This window comes from Carlito syrichta, unplaced genomic scaffold, assembly GCF_000164805.1.
Source record: "Carlito syrichta isolate Samal-C Ts95f unplaced genomic scaffold, Tarsius_syrichta-2.0.1 Scaffold308940, whole genome shotgun sequence".
Classification (NCBI taxonomy): Eukaryota; Metazoa; Chordata; class Mammalia; order Primates; family Tarsiidae; genus Carlito; species Carlito syrichta.
This window is the reverse complement of record NW_007253036.1, coordinates 43,186-48,876: the sequence shown is the minus strand read 5'-3', so window position 1 is coordinate 48,876 and position 5,691 is coordinate 43,186.

The window sequence follows — 5,691 nt, the reverse complement described above, 5'->3', positions numbered from 1 at the left end:
CTTCTATAGAATTGTTTAACTTGGCATAAATCAATCAGCTTAGGATGAAAAAGGTTTATGTCAGTCACGGATTAGGTTATCCTTTGAAACCTAATGAAAAGGGCAATCATTGATTAAATTTTCATGGATTAAGGTTTCTGGTGGGTGGGGGACACCCCTCCCACATCTGACTTTGTGTATAAAAGACTCATTGTAATTCCCAATAACACACATCGCTTCTGCGCTCTCGCTCTCTCTCTCTCTCTCTCTCTCTCTCTCTCTCTCTCTCTCTCTTCTTTCCCCCAATCGCCAATGCCCCACCTTTGGGGTACCCTGAACCCAGCTGGAGCTGGTCTCCGGCATGCAGCCTTGATCTTGTGGGCTCAGGTAATTGTAATACAGGCAACTACCATTCTTTCCTTTATAATTTGGATGTTTTGTCTTGCTAGGACTACAGTCATGCACCACCATGCCTGGCTAACTTTTTGTTTTTTGCAGAAATGAGATCTCACCACATTGCTGATCTCAAACTCAAGCGGTCCTGTCTCAGCCTCCCAAAGTGGTGGGATTACAGCCATGAGCCACCACACCAGTCGGTAGTTCTTTATAGATAATTGCAAATATTTTTTCTGAATTTGTCTTGCTTCCCTTTCCACCCTAATGTCTAGTGTCTTTTTTGTTTTTGAGTTGGAAATCTCACTCCATTGCGCAGGCCGGAGTGCAGTGGCATGCTTACAGCCACCCCAGCCTCAACCTGCTGGGCTCTGGCAATCCTTCCACTTCAGCCTTCCAAGTAGCTGTAACTACGGGCATATGCTACCATGCCTGGCTAATTTTTTATTTATTGTGGAGATGAGGTCTCACCAAGTTGCCCGGGCTGGTCTTGAACCCGTAGGCTTAGGCAAACCACTCACCCCGGCCTTCCAAAGTGCTGGGATCACAGGCTGAGCCACTGAGCTCAGCCCTTTACAGTGTCTTTTGAAGCAAAGATTTAAAATTGTAATACAGGCAACTATCATTCTTTCCTTTATAATTTGGATGTTTTGTCTTGCTTAAGAGCTCAGCCTCTGTCCCAAGGTCATTGAGATATTCTCCTGTATTTTCTACTGATTTTTTTCCCACATTTAGGTCTTTCATTCACTTGTATTAATTAATGTTTATGTGTGTGTGATACGAAATAGGGATCCAACTTTATCTGTATGGCATGGGAGTAGTTTGTTTTAGCATTTAGTTTGTTTTAGCATAGTTTATTATTTTATAGCCCAGTCTTTACCCATTATGTCATATATCACATGTGAACTGTTATATATACATATTTTAAAGAGTCTCACACTGTTGCCCAGGCTGGAGTGCAGTGGCACACTCACAGCCACCGCAGCCTCGATCTGTTGGGCTTAGGTGATCCTTCTGCCTCAGCCTTTCAAGTAGCTGGAACTATAGGCATGCACCACCACATCCAACTAATTTTTATTTATTTATTGTAGAGATGAGGTCTCACCAAGTTGCCTAGACTGGTCTTGAACCCGTGAACTCAGGCAATCCTCTCACCTTGGCCTCCCAAAGTGCTGAGATTATAGGTGTGAGCCACGGCGCCTGGCTGGACTGTTGTTTTACTGCTACATCTTGTCTAAGGTTAAACCTATGCCACATAGTCTTGAATGACGTCACTTTGTAAAAGCTTGACTTCTTTGACAATGAATCTCATCTCCTTAATCTTTGCCTTTAGAAGTATCCTCAGTCACACTCCAGAAACCACCATTAAACTTAACAGAGAATCAAAAACAGGATTTCTTAATTGACACTGGTTTTACTTTTTTTACCATCAGTTCAGAGGGTTTATCACAACCTGTTACCTGATTCTATTCATGCTATTAGAGTCTCAGGACAAACTATTTCATTGATCATATCTCCAGTCACCCCAATATTCTTAAGCTCTTTTTAACACCATCATGGCTTTTTTAAATTAAAAAATATAGTTTATTTAAAAGTAAATTAGAAAAAGAAAAGGAAGGGAGAAGATTCACCTCCCCAAGGTTGGGGAGGGGGCCAAAGTCAGGAAGCATGGTGACAGCCATAGCTCAAAGAGCACATGGTCACACCAGAGTCTAGCAAGGCACTGGCCCACCATCATGGCTTTCTAGTTTCTGACTCCTCACCAGGAAATCTTTTTGGTAAAAATTAGTTTTATAAATTTAATGCCACCCTGCAATGTAATAAGGATTTTTTATTTCCCTGCCTTCAGACTAATCCTCAAACTTCCTACTCTCCCTAATGAAGATCATCTCTATTTAAAATCTTCTGAAGAGGATACAACCTTAAAATATGTTCCAAGCTGGGCATGGTGGCTCATGCCTATAATCCCAACATTTTGGGAGGTTGAGATGGGAGGATTGCTTGAGCCCAGGAGTTCAAGACCAGCTTAGGCAACATAGTGAGACCTTCTCTCTACTTCAATGTATAAAATTGAAGAAATGTTTTAAAATGTTTCAACTAGTCTCTCCACCTCACATGCAAATTAGGTCAGACTTTTACTGAGTGCAGAGCTCATGTGCATTACCTGGAAAAGGAACAAACCTTTCTCATCAGTAGCCCATGTCGACAAAAAGAGGCTATTCTGCGTAAAATATTTTAAGATGGCTTATTCTGGCCAATATGAGTGACCTTAAGCCTGGGAATACCCATACTCAGGACGTCCTGAGAATGTCTGCCCACCGTGGTTGAATGGTAGTATGGTAGAATGTGGCAAATGCTCAAATATATTTCTTGTATGATTGAGTGAATGAACACAGAAACACATGAATAACTGCTTTGGGGTCTGCAGTTGGCCCCATGGCAATCACCTGGGATGACAGATTGTCTCCCACTAACCCTGTGGCAGAAAGGGAGCTGGTAGCAGTTAAAGGTATTTCCTTTTGAAAGTCAAGCAGCAGGCTTTAAAGACCGCCAGGCCAGTTTTGTTTGAAAAAAGCCAAATGGCCAGAGACGGATGGCTTTCATGGAATTGCAAAAGAATAACTAATTCACAGATTTATCTAAAATCCCTCTTTTTTTTTTTTTTTTTTTTTGAGTTGGAGTCTCACTCTGTCGCCCAGACTGGAGTGCAGTGGCCGCTCCCGGCCACCACAGCCTCAACTTGCTGCGCTCCAGTGATCCTTCTGCCTCAGCCTTCCGAGTAGCCGGAATTACAGGCATGCGCTACCACGCCCGGCTGATTTTTTGATTTATTGTAGAGATGAGGTCTTGCTGCCCAGGTGGGTCTCGAACCCGCGGGCTCAGGCAATCCACTCACCTCAGCCTCCCAAAGACGCGGGATTACAGGCTGAGCCACCAAGCCCGGCTTAAAATCCCTCTTTTAAAGTTGACAGTTTACAGCCCCTACTCGCCCCGCATTTCTTAAAAACCATCTGTTCTTTGAAAAATCTAATTTTTCTGCACACAACCTTGTAAATTCCAAAGAAAATGTGTAATCACTCAACACGTCCCCATCCCTTACCTAAATGAAGGTAAAAGACCCCGCTTCTCCCCTTCTGTGGGGTTCGACCTGGAAGCGTTAGCCTGTCAAGCCTGCCAGTGTAATAAAGTTGCCACTTCCTATAATAGTCTCGGTGTCACAACCTCTCTATCTTCCCGCTACATTATTCTGGTGCACTGACCGGGAATTGAGAGTTCAGGGATGATGTGTTCCACCTACTTTGTCATCGGGGCGCAACCTCCAGGATGACGGGAAGGGCAATCTCACCTGCCGCGCTATGGACCTTTTGATCCATAGGAGGGAGGCCCCTCCCGGCGCACTGAGACTTGGACTATGAAAGCACAACAGGGACCCAAGAGGCTAGGAACTGGCATGAGGACGACCACCTGACGGAAAGGGTAGAAATAAGGGCCTTTGCATAGACCTGCCAACAGATGGCAGAAGGGGAGCTTGATCACCTCCCGGAGTCCGCTAGTAATCTCCAGCCTGAAGGAAAGGGCTGAAAGGCAGTGGAAGGAAACACTGTCTGAAGATGAACCCGTAGACTCCTAGGATTAGGGCAGAGGGTTGAAGGATGTGCTGTGTGATTGTGTGTGAATGAGACGGATGGTGGGAGGGCTCCGCATAAAGTTAGTCTGCGTTGGGGGTGTACCAACCTGCCAGTTGCTGAGAGGTATCTGAGGTATCTTCACGAGGAATATGGCTGGAGGGGGACGAAGCGGATGTTTCCCATGCCCCTCATTCTCTTATTTGTGTGTGTCTGTTGTTTTGAATCTACTGAGGAGCTGGTTGAGTTATTGTGCTTTGTTTGATGGGACATGTCGTCTTTTGAAAACTTGATTGGCGCATGTTTCTTTATGTCATTTTATGTTTCCCTCCCTTAATTTATGTGGTGTTTCTCCCAACCCGTTAGAACTGTTAAAATTCCTGCCTTTTGTTGTTAAGGTTGTGGGAAATTGCCTGCTGCATATGTGAAGTGCTACCTGTTATCCTGAATTCTTTCCCGGGACCACACCCCCTCCCTTCCTTAGCCTGTGTTCTCCTTCATAAATTCTGAAGGAGTTCATTCTAATCCACCTGTAAAGAAACATAGAAATGTCTCTTATATGCTACTTAGCCTTTTGCTAACTCAGTGCAAGTTAATGCTAGCCTTGGAGAAAATAATTTTGTAATCGTTCTCTGGCAACTAAGGGACTGAATAAATTGTTCTTGTTTTCAATTGCTAAAAGCCAGGTTAGTTGAAAGTAGGTCTTTTTCTAAAGGTTAGTGTTAGGTTCGGAGGGAAGCAGCACCCACCTTCCCCCATCTGTCTCTCCACCCACCAATCCCCAATGCGCCCCTCCACCCCAAGCCCACATCCGCATACCTCACTTGAAGCTTCCTGGAACCTGCCACCAGCTGCCAAGAAGGGCCAGACAGGGACCTTCCAGCCCACACCAGACGCAACGCTTCCAGCCCATGCTGGATGTGACGCTTTGTCTCCCCACTTCACTACCGCCCCGAACACCCTCCCAGATACAGCACCTTTGAAAACCCAAGCCTGCCCCTCCTTGGGCGTGACTCCCCTGGCCCATCTTCCTGGACCACGGGACCTCGCCGGGAGTTCTCCCCCAATAAACACTTGGTTTGTACCGGCCCTTTGTCCTGTGCCTCTTTTGGTATCTCCAAACCTTACATCTTGGTGCTGAAACCAGGAGGTGACTGAGCCACACAGGCCTCACCTCCCAGCTCAGGGGCCTCCCACCCGGACGCCTCCAGCCCGAACTGTGAATCTCTGACCCACTCCTCCACTCAGACTTTTTGTGAGGTGAGTTCCCCCTGTGTCGGTCTCTCTTTCCCCCTCTGGGCCTCCCTATCAGAAGTCACAGCTGTGCTAAGGAAAGCCCTCCATTCCGGTCAGCGATAAATCTTGGGGATGCCCTATTTGTCCTGACCTTCACTCTGTCCAGCTGGTCTTTGCCTGAATTGAGATGCCTTTTCAGACTCAGACAGGCCCCGGAAATTTAGATCAACCCTCCAAATCTAATTTTAAGATGCCTCTGGGCTGCCTTCTCAGTAATCTCAACAAATTGGGATTAACCCCGGACATTTGAAGCAAACACCTAATCCATTTCTGTACTGTGGCCTGGCCTCAGTATAGACTGGATAATGGGTCTGAATGGCCACCTGAGGGAACTTTTGATTTTAACATCCTCACTGACTTAGATAATTTCTGCAAACGCAGTGGAAAATAGTCGGAG